Source organism: Rhinoraja longicauda, chromosome 14, assembly GCF_053455715.1.
Source record: "Rhinoraja longicauda isolate Sanriku21f chromosome 14, sRhiLon1.1, whole genome shotgun sequence".
NCBI classification, from domain to species: domain Eukaryota; kingdom Metazoa; phylum Chordata; class Chondrichthyes; order Rajiformes; family Arhynchobatidae; genus Rhinoraja; species Rhinoraja longicauda.
The window spans coordinates 33,377,107-33,395,206 of record NC_135966.1 but is presented as its reverse complement, the minus strand read 5'-3'; positions in this window follow the sequence as shown (position 1 = coordinate 33,395,206).

Below are 18,100 nucleotides of genomic sequence, written 5' to 3'. Positions count from 1 at the left end.
AGCAGCGGTGGACGGAGCTAACGGCATCGCGCTGGGCCAGGCCAATCACCACTTCATCCATCCATTGCTGCCAGAACACTGGGCCTTGAAGTGAGAATTGTAGATCTCCTTGCGCCAAGATCAGACTTTTCAGAGACTTGCAGGTTGCAAGATGGCGCCAGAACATAGATTTATTAAACTCATGTATTGTATGATTTGACAGGGTTGCATGCAGAACAAGACACCCACCTTAAACCTATGCCCTACATTCCTTGATTCCCCTGCACTAGGTAAAAGACTGTGCATGCACCCTATCTGTTCCCCTCATGATTACGGGAAGATTTAATCATAACTGTGTCCAGTGAATTGAATTGTAAGAGACATGGAAACAGACTTTCAGCCCACGGAATCCATGCCAACTATCGATAACCCATACACTCTAGTACTAAGTCACCGCACTTTCTCATCCACTCCTTTCATCCCTTACAATTATCCTACAAACCCGCACCAAATTTCTTCCAGGTGCAGTGTTTCCTCCCACATCTGAAAGACATGAGGGTTTATTGATTAATTGTCCCTCTCTAAGGCCCTAGTGTGGAGGGACTGGAAGTGGGATAACATAGAACAATGTTATTCATGGTTGGCATGGACTCAGGGCCGAAAGGCCCGTTTCCATGCTCTATTGCTAAACTCTAAACTAATTGTGATTCAGAATATACTTTCTCAAAAGCATCTGCTTTTGACGACATAGAAATACTTTTGAGATAAAGCACAGAAACAGGCCCTTCAGCCCACCAAGACCATGCCGACCAGCGATCACCCCCGTACACCAGTAGTATCCTACACACTAGGGACAATTTACAATTTTACCGAAGCCAATTAACTTACAAACTTGTACGTCTTTGGAGTGTGGATGAATCTGGAGCACCCCCGGAGAAAACTCACACGGTCACGAGGAGAATGTCAGGATCGAACCCGGATCTCTGGTGCTGCAAGGTAGCAGCTCTACCACCAGCTCTACCACTGTGCCGTCCACATAACTATGATGCTAAAAAAAACACAAAGTGCTGCAGTAACTCAGCAGATCAGGTAGGATGGGTGACCTTTCAGGTTGGGACCCTTTTTCATTCTCATGAAGTCTGAAGAAGGGCCCAACCCAAAATGCCACCTATCCTAGTTCTCCAGAGATGCTGCCTGACCTGCTGAGTTCCTCCAGCACTGTGTCTTTTTTTGCAAACCAGCATCTACAGTTCCTTGGTTTTACACCTAACTATTATGCTACAGTGTTATCTGGTGAGCTTCCATTGAATTTATCACTTTGGGATTTAAACCCACAGTATTTGTATTATCATAACTGTTGGACAACTGTACCTAGTTTAGACATGCCCGAAATGTATTTAGTTGCGTTGGTTCACAGATGCTGACAGCTCTGTTGCTGTTCTTCCGCCTAATCAGCCTCATCCCCTTGTGATGTTTTTTGCCTTCTGCTTAGTTACTTCCATTAATTGATTGTTCATATTCTTTCCCCACTCCGTATCAGTGCATTTGTGCTCAGCAGAGGTGAATTATATCAGCCATGAATATAGCAAAAATACAAAGTGCTGGACTAACTCTGTAAATGCTCAAACCATACCTGCAGTTGGTACTTGCCTCAGTTTCTAGCCTGGAATTACAGGGGACTGCAGATGCTACAATCTTGAGCAAAACACAGAGTGTCATAGAGTCATAGAGTGATACAGCGTGGAAACAGACCCTTCGGCCCTACTTGCCCACACCGACCAACTAGTCTCACTAGTCTGCACTAGTCTCGCGTGCCCTTGTTTGGCCTATATTCCTTTAAGTCTGTGTACCTGTCTAAATTTTTGTTAAACATATGAAACATTTATTTGCTTTTGAACAGTTTTTTTCACTATCTTGTACAATTCATGCACATAACTTACATTGTGTGTGTTGTCTGAGTGTATGTGCATGTGATTCTGCTGCAAGCATGATTTTCATTGTACCTGTACCTCACTGTACTTGTGCATCTGAAAAGAAACTTTTGACTAGTTTCGTTTAGAGAGATAGCGCTGAAACAGGCCCTTCGGCCCACCGAGTCACCACCGACCATCAATCGTCAACCATCAACCGACCATCAACTGGTACACTAGCACAATCACACACACTGGGAATAATTGACAATTTTTTATCAAAGCCAATTAACTTACAAATCTGTACATCTTTGGAGTGTGGGAGGAATCCAGCGCATCCGGGGAAAACATCTGATCACAGGGAAAACTTACAAACTCCGAATGGACAGCACCCATCGTCAGGATCGAACCTTTAGAAAGGAGATGAGGAGGAATTTTTTTAGTCAGAGGGTGGTGAAACTGTGGAATTCATTGCCACAGATGGCTGTGAAGGCCAAGTCATGAAATATTTTTAAGGCAGAAATTGACAGATTCTTGAATAGTATGGGTATCAGAGGTTACGGGGAGAAGGCAGGAGTTGAGAGGGAAATATAGCTCAGCCATGATTGAATGGCAGAATAGACTTGATGGGCCAAATGGCCTAACTCTGCTCCTAAAACATATGAACATGATATCCTTGAGGCCTATTCTCATTTACTTCCTGTAAATGTGGCATACACCCAGCTACAAAGGAAACAGCCAACACTCCCCCCAACCAGTCAGATTCATCTGGAATGAACTGGCAGAGTGAAAGTGCCTTGGCCAAAGCTAGATCTCCATCCTCCCTGTGGAAAGCCAGATGGTGTATCACCACCCACACAAGAGCAACAAATGGAGCAGAGCAAAGAGGTCCATCAGACAGCGATGGCATTTGACAAAGTCCAATGGAAGTGTACAGAAGAGAAATCTAACAAAGAAAATGAGAACATTTACAGCTGCCTCACAGTGCCAGAGACCAGTATTCAATCCTGACTAAGGGGGCTTTCTGTATAGGTTTTGTACGTTCACCCTGTGACCAGATGGGTTTTCTCTGCTTGCACAGTTTTCCTCCCACACTCCAACGACGTACAGATTTGTAGGTTCATTAGATTCGGTAAAATTGTAAATGGTCCCCGTGTGTGTAGGATAGTGTTAGTGTGCGGGGATCGCTGGTCGGCGCAGTCTCAGTGGGCCCGGAGGGCCTGTCTCCGTGTTGTATCTCTAAACCAAACTAAACTAAACCAAACTAAGAAAAAATAGGAACCAGAATCAATGAAGATAAGAAAGGACAGTTTGTTAATGAGTATAGACTTTAGAGATGCAGTGTAGAAACAGGTCCTTTGACCCACCGAATCTGTACCGACCAGCGATCATCCCATACCACCCGTACACTAGCACTATCCTACACACCAGGGACAATTTACAATTTTACCGAAGCCAATTAACCTGCAAACCTGTATGTTTTTGTAGTGTGGGAGGAAACCGGAACACCCAGAGGAAACCCACATCGTCACAGGAAGAACGTACAAACTCCCTCCAAACAGCACCCATCATCAAGGTCTCTGGCGATGAGAGGCAGCAACTCTACCGCTGCACCACTGTACCGCCCCTAAGTTTAGTTAATTATTTGAATTGAATTTTCCCTACTGCCGTGAGATTTGAATTCATTCCTTTGTGGAGGAACCTAATCTCTGGGTACTAATCCAGTACTTTAACCTGTACACTATCATATCCCTGCATGGGCTATTGAAGAAATCTCACTTGTTAAATCGAAAATAGCAGCCCGATGCAGCTGGGGTCCATAGTTCAATCTGTGGATAATTATCTCCAAGGAAAACAGGTCTCATCAAAGATCTCATTGCAAAAGAATGAGATGATATTCCACCTGCCTTCTTCAACAGCAAGAGACAGGCTGGCATGAACCATCTCTGCCAAGTTCCTGCCTTCACATACGCACACGTGCACACGCACACACACAAATGCACATACACACACTGACACGCACATACACACACAGAAACACAAAGACGAAAACACGCACACATAGGCACCACAAAAACACACAGATGCATACATACCACACACGCGCACACACACACACACACAGAGAAACACACACATGCACATACACACGAAAACACAAACTCACACCTATACACACACACACACACACACAAACACACACACGTACACACACACACACACACACGCATACACACTGATACACACACACACACACACACACACACACACACACACAGTCTGAAGCAGGGTCTCGACCCGAAACGTCACCCATTTATTCTCCCTAGAGATGCTGCCTGTCCCACTGAGTTACTCCAGCATTTTGTGTCTATCACACACATTCATACACAGGCACAAACACAACACACACACACACACTCACATACACACACTCATACACACATACACGCACACACATATACACACACAAACACACATGCACACGCACACATGCACAACAACTGACACACACTTACACACATAGACACCACAAAAACACACACAAAACTTACATACCATACACAGACACACATATAAACACGCATACACACAAACAAACACACACATACACACATATATACACACACAAATGCGCACAACACATATACACACTAGCACTCCACACACACATAAACACATATACACACACACACAAACACACACATATACATACACTGACACAAGCATAAAACACGTACGCACACACACAAGGTTGAGGGGTGATCTTACAGATGTGCATAAAATCATGTGGGGAGTAGATAGGGTGAATGCAGAGTCTTTTACTCGTGGAATCAAGAACCATAGGACAGAAGTCCAAGAGAGTGGTGGGTATAAGGAACGAGCTGCCAGAGGAGGTAGTTGAGGCAGGTACTATAACAAAATTTGCAATGACATTGGGACAGGGACATGAATAGGACAGGTTTAGAGTGAAATTAGTCAAATGCGGGCAAATGGGTCTAGTTTAGCTGAGGTATCTCAGTCAGCATGGACGTTGGGCCTGTTTTCATGCTGTGTGCTCTATGTTTCAATGACACACAAACACAATGTGTATTGTATGCCCCAGTAGATTGCATTGACGTTCCTTGGATTTAATAGTTCAGATTCTACACCTGAGATTCATGCAAGTCCTGGAGGAAAGCATCTGATGGCCATACTGGCGGGCGGGGGCGGGGGGGGGGGGGGGGGGGGGGGGGTAAGGGGGGGAGGGTAAGGGGGTGGGTACCTGTGATGATTGTCACTTGGTGGCAGCACTGAGTGCATGTACCTGCAATGGGTGCCACTTGGTGGCAGCACTGAAGGAGTAGGGTCTGTGATGGTAGTCATGAACTTACAGAACTGTCTCTTCTGGGACTGTCTATATACAACTTATGGACTTAAAGAACACTTAATTCTGAAGAAGGGTCCCAAACCAAAACATCACCTATCCACAGTCTACAAAGATATTGCCTGTCCCGCTGAGTTACTCCAGCACTTTGTGTCTTTTTAATACTTATATGACTGTGTTTTAAAGACCCATCTGAGAGGATAAAGTTGTCCGGTTAAGGAAATCTGCCTGCTTTTACTCTTTATAAAATTCTGAGAGAATAGAAACTGTTGAGTTTGTACATTCTCCCTGTGACTGTGTGAGTTTTCACCAGTTGTTCCGGTTTCCTCCCACATCCCAAAGATGTGCGGGTTTGTAGGTTAATTGGCTTCTAAATATTGTCTCTCGTGTATAGGGTAGAACTAGTGATCGTTGGTCAGCGTGGACTCAGTGGGCTGAAGGGCCTGTCTCCACGCTGTAGCTCCAAAGCTAAACTAGGATGGACAGTCAAACCTTTTTCCCAGGATGAAAATTTCAAAGATTAAAGGGCATACCTTAAAGGTGAGAGGGGCAACGTTTAAAGGAGAAAGGCGGAGCGTGTTTTTTTACACAGAGGGTGGTGGGTGCCTTGGACCACGCTGCCAGGCACATGGATATGCAGGGAGTGGAGGGAAATGCATCATGTGCAGGCAGAGGAGATTCGCCTAGCTTGGCATCATGTTTGGTGCCATAGTGACATTAATGAGGTTTTTAGATAGGCAGATGGACCCATTCCAATTACTATCCCACCATTGATATTAGGCTCGTCGATTCCCTGTCTTATCCTTGCTGCTCTTAGTTATATAATGGCAAACAAGCTTACTTTGTGTGGAGGTTAGTAATAGAATCTGCAGGCAATCAAAGTGAATATAGGCAGAATAAAAAACAGGACTAATGTAGAAACAAGGAACTGCAGATGCTGGTTAATACACAAAAGGACATAATGTGCTGGAGTAACTCAGCGAGTCAGCCAGCATCTCTGGGGAACATGGATGGGTGATGTTTCATGTTGGGAGTCTTAAGAGGAATTCCGAACCAAAACATCACCTAACTATGTTCTCCAGAAATGCTGCCTGACCCGCTGAGGTACTCCAGCACTTTGTGATCTTTAGGGATTAATGTGGGATTTGTGTAAATTCGTCAGCAGGGACTCGATGGGCCGAAGAGCCCATTTTCCATGCTCAATCTCTAGGACAATGATCTTAGTTGTAGTTTAGTTTAGAGATATAGCGTGGACACAGGCCCTTCAGTTCACCGAATCCACGCCGACCGCGATCACCCATACACTAGTTGTATCTTACACACTAGCCAATTAACCTACAAACCCGCAGGTATCAGGATGTTATTTCCACAAGGCTAAAAAAATGTTTAGTTTAGAAATACAGCAGAGATACAGGCCCTTCAACCCACCAAGTCCACGCCAACCACCAACCACCTGTACACACTAGTTCTATGTTATCTCACTTTCACATCCACTTCCGACATGCTAGGGGCAATCTTACAGAGGGCCAATTAACCTACAAACCCGTACGTGTTTGGGATGTGGGAGGAAAAGGGAGTACCCAGAGGAAACTCACACGGTCACAGGGAGAACAAACAAACGACGTACAGACAGCATGCGTGATCATGATAAGACCCAGGTCTCTGGCACTGTCAGGCAGCAACTCTACCATTGCACCACTCCTAATGGAATTTGGATGAAGAGAAGCAGGTTTAAGTAGAGAATATCTACTGGTGAGAACGGTGTGAGCTACAGGACCTGTTTCCAAGCTGCGCATCCTATCTCATCAAGGTTTGAAGTCCCTATAACAAAACTAAAGTGAAGTCATGCTGGTCTCCAAACAGCAATAGCAAAGTGAGAAGGATTTGCAATTATACTGAGCTCTTTGCCACCTCTGAACCTCCCAAAGTACTCCACATCAAATGAAAAATCGACAGTGTCATAATGTGGGAAACATGTCATTGGTCCCTGGGCAAATTAATGACCAGGTTAATCTGCTTTTAGTGATGGTTGTTAAGGATAAATATTGTGGCTCACAAACCAGGGAAAACTCCTTGGCTCATCTTGGCAGTTTTCTCATTTAGTTTAGAGATGCAGGGTGGGCCTTCGGCCCACCTACTCCATGCCGACCACCAATCACCCATATGCTGGTTCTATCCTACGCACTAGGGACAATTTACGGAGACCAATTAACCTACAAATCCGAACGTCTTTGGGGTGTTATTTCCACAAGGAAAAAAAAACCAAAATGCTATTTTAGGTTAGTTAAGAGATTTTTTCGTTTAGAGATACAGCATGGAAACAGGTCATTGTGCCCTCTAGTCCATGCCGATCATGGATCGCCCATTCACACTAGTTCTATGTTATCACACTTTCTCATCCACTCCCTATACACTTGGTGGCAATTCACAGAGGACCAATTAACCTACAAATCCACACGTTTTTGGGACGTGGAAGAAAACCGTTGCACCTGGAGGAAGCCCACGCGGTCACAGGGAGAACGTGCAAACTCCTCACAGACAGCACAGAATCGAACCCAGATCTCTGACGCTGTGAGGCGGCAGCTTCACCAACTGTGCTTCTGTGCCACCCTTGTCAAAAGCAAAGATGATGAAAATCCAAAACAAAAGTAGATGCTAAAATTGCTCAAGACCAGGCAGCATCCGGAATATAGAATGTAGAACAGTGCATAACGAAGGGTTCAAAGAGGAGTCCCGACCAGAAACGTCGTCGATCTATATCCTCCAGAGATGCCCCCTGACCCATTGAGTTACTCCAGCACTTTGTGCCTTTTTTTGTTAAGCAGGCATCTGCAGTTCTTTGTGTCTATCAATCAATATTGGTGGTTGCTTATTATCGGGAATAATCTGAGCAGGACACTCAGGTTCAATCCTGACTACGGGCACTGTCTGGATGGAGTTTGTACATTCTCCCTGTGACCGGGTGGGTTTTCTCCAGGTGCTCCGGATTCCTCCCATACTCCAAAGACGTGCAGGTTTGCAGGTTAATTGGCTTCTATTTAAAAAAAATCCCCCCTATTGTGTGGAAGTGGGATTACATAGAACTAGTGATTGTGCGGGTGATTGATGGTCGGCAGAGACTCGGTGGGCCGAATGGCCTGTTTCCACACTGTTTCTCTAAAATATAGCTAGATGAAGCGCAGTTAGTCATTGTCTACCTAATTGGATTAATTAAGCTCTGGGTTTATTGTAAAATTCTGCTGAAATGCAAATTGTGTTTCATTAAAAGCGTTTGCAGGAACAACACAATCTTATTGCCGCTGGATCAATACCAGATGAAATTGTGCAAAGAAAAATCTTGCCACAGCATTTCTGAGCCTTTGTGAATTGCTAGGAATTGAATTTAGAGGAAATAAATGTGCAATCATACACAAAAACAGCTGTTGCCATTCAGCTGGGAAGAGTGCAGAGAGGATTTACAAGGATGTCAAGTCAAGTCAAGTCAAGTCAAATTTATTTGTCACATACACATACTCGATGTGCAGTGAAATGAAAGTGGCAATGCCTGCGGGTTGTGCACAAAAATAATTACAGTTACAGCATATAAATAAAGTTAATAAGTTACTAAACATAGCACAAAAAGTGTCGACAAAAATTTAGTCTCTGGGGTTATCAAAGTTGACAGTCCTGATGGCCTGTGGGTAGAAGCTCCGTCTCATCCTCTCCGTTTTCACAGCGTGACAGCGGAGGCGTTTGCCTGACCGTAGCATCTGGAACAGTCCGTTACTGGGGTGGCAGGGGTCCCTCATGATCTTGCTTGCTCTGGATCTGCACCTCCTGATGTATAGGTCCTGCAGGGGGACGAGTGTAGTTCCCATGGTGCGTTCTGCCGAACGCACTACTCTCTGCAGGGCCATCCTGTCCTGGGCAGAGCTGTTCCCAAACCAGACTGTAATGTTGCCGGACAGGATGCTCTCTACAGCCCCAGAGTAGAAGCAATGAAGGATCCTCAGCGACACTCTGAATTTCCTCAGTTGTCTAAGGTGGTAAAGGCGCTGCTTAGCCTTACCCACCAGTGCGGCAATGTGCGTTGCCCACGTCAGATCCTCTGCGATGCGGACTCCCAAGTATTTGAAACTGCTCACCCTATCCACAATAGACCCATTTATCTCCAGTGGCGTGTACGTCCTTGGATGTTTAGCCCTTCTGAAGTCCACAATCAGCTCCTTTGTTTTAGTGACATTCAAGAGGAGGCTATTGTCCTGACACCAGAGTGCCAGATCAGCCACCTCCTCCCGGTAGGCCTTCTCATCGTTGTTGGAGATCTGGCCCACCACCACAGTGTCATCAGCAAACTTGATGATGGAGTTTGAGCTGAACCTGGCCCTACAGTCATGTGTGTACAGGGAGTACAGTAGGGGGCTAAGGACGCAGCCCTGGGGGGATCCTATGTTCAGGGTGAGGGAGCTAGATGTGTGTTCCCCCATCCTGACCACTTGGGGCCTGGCAGTGAGAAAGTCCAGGACCCAGGCACACAGAGGGGTGCTAAGCCCCAGTTCCAGCAGCTTATCAACCAGTCTGCTGGGGACTATTGTGTTGAATGCTGAACTAAAGTCAATGAACAGCATCCTCACATAGCCCCCCTGGCTGTCCAGATGAGAGAGAGCGGTGTGTAGAACCTGGGAGACCGCATCATCCGTGGACCTGTTCGGACGGTATGCGAACTGTAGTGGGTCCATGTTGCGAGGAAGGAGGGCGCAGATGTGCTTCTTGACTAGCCTCTCCAAGCATTTCATGACAACCGAGGTGAGGGCCACCGGTCGGTAGTCATTTAAACACGCTGGAGAGGCATTCTTTGGCACCGGTACAATGATGGATCTTTTGAAGCATGCAGGGACCACGGACTTTGCCAAGGAGAGGTTGAATATTGTGGTGAGCACTGGAGCAAGCTGAGTAGCACAAGACTTTAGTACTCGCCCAGATATACCATCTGGGCCTCCAGCTTTCCTCGTGTTCACACGCGTCAGAGCCCACCTCACCTCATGCTTGAGGGCCAGGACTCGAGGGCCTGAGCTACAGGGAGATTCAGCAGACTAGAACTCTAATCCTTGGAGCGCAGGAGGGTGAGGGGTGATCTTATAGAAGTGTATAAAATCACGAGGGGAATAGATAGCATGAATGCACAGTCTTTTACCTAGATAGGGGAATCAAGAACCAGAGGACTTAAGATTAAGGTGAGAGGAGAAAGATTTAATAGGAACCGGAGGGGTAACTTTTTTCACACAGGTGGTGGGTATATGGAATGAACTGCCAGAGGAAGTAGTTGAAGCAGGTACAATAAAAGCATTTAAAAGTTAAAGGTGGCAGCATGGTGGCGCAGCGGTAGAGCTGCTACCTGACAGCACCAGAGACTTGGGTTCGATCCTGACTACAGGTGTTGTCTATATAGAGTTTGTACATACTCCTCATGAGCTCTGGGAGCTCCTCCTACACTCCAAAGACGTACAGGTTTGCAGGTAAATTAGCTTTGGTAAAAATTGTCCCTAGTATGCAGGATCGTGCTAATGTATAGGATGATCACTGATCAGTGTGGACTCTGTGGGCGGAAGGGCCTGTTTACGCAAGGTATCCCTAAACTAAACTGAACTAAACATTTGGGAAGATTCATGGATAGGAAAGGTTTCGAGGGATATGGGACAAACACAGGCAGGTGGGATTAGTGTAGATGGAGCATCATGGTTGGCATGGGCAAGTTGGGCCGAAGGGCACGATTCCACGTTGTATGACTCCGTGACTCTAAAACAAAACCAGTTGCTATTAAATAAAAGTAAAAGCACCAATTATTTCTGAAGTGTGAGAGGCGTCAAGATGGAAAAACAAGGACATCTACTGGACATGACCTTTAAGGCAGCGAAGAAATAAACTGCTGGGGGAACTAATTGGGTTTGAGCAGAATCTGTGGGAACGGAAGGAATATTAGTTTATTATTGTCACGTGAACCGAGGTACAATGAAAAGTTTTTTTGTGACATGCTATCCAGTCAGTGGAAAGACTATCCATGATTACAATCAAGCCATCATCGATGTACAGATACATGATAAAGGGTGCGTTCACAATTCTCTAAAATTTCTTACGGACTTGGATGGAGCTGTTGACAAACCATGCATATCGAAATGCATCTTGATAAGATGCGTGCTACAGCTCGTCTATGGAAGTTGATGAGAGTTATTGAAGGAGGTGATAAACGATGGCTTGGAAAATTAACGCTTTAACATCATTGCTTTCTACCAAACATTAAGGATTTATAAATCACAATTCCATCCGATGGGTGCCCATATTAGTGGTAGGTATGCCACGGTTAACGGTAGTAGGACTGTGGCTCAGCTCCTTGAGCCGCTGCCTCACAGGTTCGATCCTGACCTCAGATTCTGTGTGAAGTTTGCACGCACGTGGATAGGAAAGCAAAGGACAGGAAAGGAGAAGATGTTTCCACTACTGGGAGTGTCTAGGACCAGAGGGCACAGCCTCAGAATAAAAGGACGCGCGTTTAGAAAGGAGATGAGGAGAAATTTCTTCAGCCAGAGGGTGATGAGTCTTTGGAATTCATTTCCATGGACAGCAGTGGAGGCCAAGTCATTGGGTATTTTTAAGATGGAGATTGACAGATTCTTGATTATTAAAGGTGTCGAGTTTCTGGGAGAAGCCAGAAGAATGGGGTTGAGAAGGAAAGATAGATCAGTAATGATTGAATGGTGGAGTAGACTTGAAGGGCCAAATGGCCTAATTCTGGTCCAATGACTAATGAACTTATGAAAGGTTTAGAGGGATATGGCCCAAATGCGGGCAGGTGGGACTTGCGTAGATGGGATATCTTGATCAGAATGGACAAGTTTGGCAGAAGGGCCTGCTCTTTGATTCGGTGGCTCCAAGTTCTCCCTGGGACCGTTTGAGTTTCCTCCGGGTGCTCTGATCTCAAAGACGTGCAAATTTGTAGGTTAATAGACCACTGTATATTGCCCCTAATTTCAATGAAACTTCTTCCATTAGCACCAAAGGGATGACGGTGAGTAAGGTGGGCCTAAAATTGTTGTGCTATCGTGTACCGTTTTGGCTGTAGTTCAGGAACAAACAAACAAGAGTTTTAGTATATAGATGAGTCAAAGGTAGACAGGTGGGATTAGTGCAGATGGGGTATGTTGGTCGGCATGGGCAAGTTGGGTTGAAGGGCCTGTGGTCACGCAGTACGACTGTATGACTATGAATCTATGACCCTCGCCAACACCAGCACATTCTTTCTCAGATATGCGGCCCAAAACTGCTCACAATATTCCAAATGAGGCCTGAGCAGCACCTGATAAAGCCTCAGCTGATGTACAATGATCTTGTATACATCTTAGTTAACACAAAAGAAAATATAGGAATAAAATAGTCATTGACTGAGAGAAATACAAATAAATCTTTTGGTGCTCTACATTAGACTGGTAGTAATGGCAATCAGTTTGATTCATGTTCAGTGCTTCTAACGCCATTAAATCTATGCATCCCGGATCTATTCATCTATTCAACCCTATGATGTCTGCAGACAATAGACCAAAAGGGACCACAGACATAAATCAGAAAGACTTCTATTGCTCTTCTGTTTCACTGCAAAATGCAAAATTAGAATAATAGTGGTTTATGTATAGCAGTGCATTTCAACTCATATCAATGTTAATATTAAGAAATAGAAAGAAGGAACTGGAGATACTGGTTTATCAAGGTAATACTTACTTAGAACATGGAACATAGAACATAGGGAGGCACAGTGGTAGAGCTGCTGAGCTACAGCGTCAGAGACCCAGGTTTGATCCTTTCTACGGGTGCTGTCTGTACGGAGTATGTACGTTTGCACTGTGACCTCATGGGTTTTCTCCGGGTGCTGATTATGCTAGTGGCCTTGCCAAAGCAGGGTGAAATATAGATGGAGTCAATGGAAGGGAGATTGGCTTGTTTGATGGTCTGGGCTGCATCCATAATTCTCTGCGATTTCTTGCGGTCTTGGATGAAGGTGTTCCCAAACGATGCTGTGATGCATCCTGATAAAATGCTTTCTGCAGCACATCTGTCGGAGTTGGTGAGAGAAAGGTTATGGAGAGAAGGCAGGAAAATGGGACTGAGAGGGAAAAATAAATAGGCCATGATTGAAAGCAGTCTCGATGGGCCGAAAGACCTAATTCTACTCTTATGTCTTATGAGCTAAGATCAGGCAGTTGAGGACACTTACATAATACAACAGTCAGATCAGCCACAATCATATTGAGTGGTGAGGTAGGTTTAAAAGGCCAGATGGCCTATTCCTGTTCTCTTGTTTCTGATAGTAATTCCAGCTTATATGTTTCAGCTTGTCAAAGCAAGGACCTTACAACATCCTTTGACTTCTTGGGTATTTTTATGCCTAATGAATACAATATTACAAATACAAATAGATCGGGTAAATGCACAAAGTCTCTTACCCAGAGTAAGGGAATCGAGAACCAGAGGACATGGGTTTAAGGTGAAGTGGAAAAAAATTAATAGGAATTTGAGAGGAAACTTTTTCACACAAAGGGTGGCAGGTGTATGGAATGAGCTGCTGGAGGAGGTAATTGAGGCAGGGACTGTCTGAACATTTAAGAAACAATCTGACAGGTATATGGATAGGACAGGTTCGGAGGGATATGAGCCAAACACAGGCAGGTCAGGCTAGTGTCGATGGGACATGTTGGTCAGTGTGAGAAAGTTGGGCCAACTCCAAGGCTCCATTACTTTAATATTCTTCTTCAATACTAGAGGGCATAGCTTTAAGGTGAGAAGGGCAAAGTTTAAAGGAGGTGTGCGGGGCATATTTTGTTTTACACAGATGGTGGTGGGGACCTGGAACATGCTGCTGGAAGTGGTGGTGGTGGAGGCATTTAAGAGGTTTTTAGATAGACACGTGGATATGCAGGGAATGGAGGCTTATGGATTATGCGCAGCCAGAGAAGATTAGTTTAACTTGGCATCATGTACAGCACGGACATTGTTGGCTGAAGGGCCTGGTACTCTGCTGTATTGTTCTGTATTCTACGTTCAACTGGTTCTCCAGGGAAGAGATAACTTGTAGAAACAAGGAACTGCAGATGCTGGTTTCCACAAAAGGACACAAAGTGCTGGAGTAACTCAGCGGGTCGAGCAGTATTTCTGGAGAACATGGATAGGCAACGTTTTGAGTAGGAGTCCTTCTTCAGAAAAAATAAAATTTCTCTGCTCCAGGGTAGGTGATAAGACATATGAAAAATGAATACGATATTAAAAGATTCACAGATGACGAAGTTATCAGATTTCACACCTTAATTAACTTGACAGAATCAACAAGTGGGAAGAAAAAAGATTGAAAAAATTCAGTCTGAAGATGTGTCTCAACCCGAAACGTCACCTATTCCTCTCCAGAGATGCTGCCTGTCCCACTGAGTTACTCCAGCATTTTGTGCCTATCTTCAGTGTATAACCAGCATATGTAGATCCTTCCTACATAAGAAAAGAAATTTGCCTGCTTTTCTGTTCGTGATCGCCCTCTGGTGCCTCCTGGTGGAACTACGTGTCCACACGCTAGTGCAACCTGGAGTACAATCATTTGTGTCGCTCCTTTTGGCTTTTCTGCTCTGGTCTTTGTCCAATAATCTGCATATCAAACCCCCCCTCGCCTGAGTTCACCTATTACCTGTAGGAAGGAACTGCAGATGCTGGTTTACGACAAAGATAGCCACATAATCTTGGAGTAACAGCGGGTCAGGCAGCATATCTGGAGAAAAGAAATAGGTGACGTTTTGGGTCGAGACCCTTCTTTGTGCCTGGTGGGGTGCCGCAAGGCTCAGTGATAGGACCCCTGTTATTTACAATATATATTAACGATTTAGACGAGGGAATTAAAATCTCCAAGTTTGTGGATGACACAAAGCTGGGTGGCAGTGAGAGCTGTGATGAGGATGCTGTGAGGCTGCAGGGTGACTTGGATAGGTTAGGTGAGTGGGCAGATGCATGGCAGATGCAGTATAATGTGGATAAATGTGAGGTTACCTACCGGATAATGAAATGCCTAGATAGTGTGGACGTGGAAAGGATGTATCCAGTAATGGGAGAGTCTAGAACCAGAAGGCCCAGCCTCAGAATAAAAGGACGTCCCTTTAGAAGAGATAAGGAGGAATTTCTTTAGGCAGAGGGTGGTGAACCAGTGGAATTCATTGCCAGAGACAGCAGTGGAAGCCAAGTCATTGGGTATTTTTAAAGCAGAAATTGACAGGTTCGTGATTAGAATGGGCGTCAAACATTAAGGGGAGAAGGCAGGAGAACGGGGTTGAAAGGTAAAAAGTAGATCAGCCATGATTGAATAGTGGAGTATACTCAATGGGGTGAAAGGCCATTTAGAGTTTAGAGATATACTGTGGAAACAGGCCCTTTGGCCCACTGAGTCCATGCTGAACAATGTCTTAAGCTCTAATGGTCCTTGTATATTGAGTCTGTAACGTTGCCAGTCCTTTCTCTCCACAGATGCTGCCTGACCGGCCGAGTTCTTCTAGCACGTTGTGTTATGCTCAAGATTCCAGCATTTGCAGTTCCTTGCATCTGCACATTTATTCTGGCGTGGTGTTGAGCAAATGCAGTATGTACAGTCTGATCAACTGAAGCGCTCATAAACAAGGATGTTGTTAAACTGGGAAGGATGGAGAGATTTACGAGGATGTTGTCAGGACTTTAGGGCCTGAGCTCGAATGAATGGGGAGGGAAGTTCTAGAAGGGATAAGAGAGAAAGGTCAGGGCCAATTGTGACCGGTGTGAGAGGGGAGATGAATACTGAAATTAAAGTGTTGTATTTAAATGCTCGAAGTATAAGAAATGAAGTGAATGAGCTTGAGGCTCAGTTAGACATTGGCAAGTATGATGTTGTGGGAATCACTGAGACATGGCTACAAGAGGATCAGGGCTGGGAACTGAATATTCAGGGGTACACAACATATAGAAAAGACAGACAGGTGGGCAGAGGGGGTGGGGTCACTCTGTTGGTGAGGAATGATATTCACTCCCTTGCAAGGGGTGACATAGAATCAGGAGATGTAGAATCAGTATGGATAGAAATGAGGAATTGTAAGGGTAAAAAGACCCTAATGGGAGTTATCTAAAGGCCCTCAAACAGTAGGCTCGACATAGGGTGCAAGTTGAATCAGGAGCTAAAATTGGCATGTCGCAAATGTAAAGCTACGGTGGTTATGGGAGATTTCAACATACAGGTAGACTGGGAAAATCAGGTTGGTAATGGACCCCAGGAAAGAGAGTTTGTGGAGTGTCTCCGAGATGGATTCTTAGAACAGCTTGTACTGGAGCCTACTAGGGAGAAGGCAATTCTGGATTTAGTGTTGTGTAATTAACCTGATCTGATAAGGGAACTCGAGGTAAAAGAGCCATTAGGATGCAGTGATCACAATATGATAAGTTTTACTCTACAAATTGAGAGGGAGAAGGGAAAATCGGAAGTGTCAGTATTACACTATAGCAAAGGGGATTACAGAGGCATGAGGCAGGAGTTGGCCAAAATTGACTGGAAGGAGGCCCTAGCAGGGAAGACGGTGGAACAGCAATGGTAGGTATTCCTGGGAATAATGCAGAAGTTGCAGGATCAATTTATCCCAAAGAGGAGGAAAGATTCCAAGGGGAGTAAGAGGCACCCGTGGCTGACAAGGGAAGTCAAGGACAGCATAAAAATAAAAGAGAAGAAGTACAACAAAGCAAAGAAGAGTGGGAAGCCAGAGGATTGGGACTCTTTTAAAGAGCAACAGAAGATGACTAAGAAGGCAATTCAGGGAGAAAAGATGAGGTACGAGGGTAAACTAGCCAATAATATAAAGGAGGATAGTAAAAGCTTTTTTAGGTATGTAAAGAGGGAAAAAATAGTCAAGGCAAATGTGGGTCCCTTGAAGACAGAAGCGGGGGAATTAATTATGGGGAACAAGGAAATGGCAGATGAGTTGAACCGGTACTTTGGATCTGTCTTCATTAAGGAAGATACAAGCAATCTCCCAGATGTTCTAGTGGCCAGAGATCCTAGGGTGACGGAAGAACTGAAGGAAATCCACATTAGGCAGGAAATGGTGTTGGGTAGACTGATGGGACTGAAGGCTGATAAATCCCCAGGGCCTGATGGTCTGCATTCCAGAGTACTTAAGGAGGTGGCGCTAGAAATTGTGGACGCATTGGTGATCATTTTCCAATGTTCTATAGATTCAGGATCAGTTGCTGTGGATTGCAGGGTAGCTAATGTTATCCCACTTTTTAAGAAAGGAGGGAGGGAGAAAACGGGAAATTATAGACCAGTTAGTCTGACATCAGTGGTGAGGAAGATGCTGGAGTCAATTATAAAAGACGAAATTGCGGAGCATTTGGATAGTAGTAACTGGATCGTTCCGAGTCAGCATGGATTTACGAAGGGGAAATCATGCTTGACTAATCTTCTGGAATTCTTTGAGGATGTAACTAGGAAAATTGACAGGGGAGAGCCGGTGGATGTGGTGTACCTCGACTTTCAGAAAGCCTTTGACAAGGTTCCAAATAGGAGATTAGTGGGCAAAATTAGAGCACATGGTATTGGAGGTAGGGTACTGACATGGATAAAAAATTGGTTGACAGACAGAAAGCAAAGAGTGGGGATAAATGGGTCCCTTTCAGAATGGCAGGCAGTAACTAGTGGGGTACCGCAAGGCTCGGTGCTGGGACCGCAGCTATTTACAATATACATTAATGACTTGGATGAAGGAATTAAAAGTACCATTAGCAAATTTGCAGATGATACAAAGCTGGGTGGTAGTGTGAACTGGGAGGA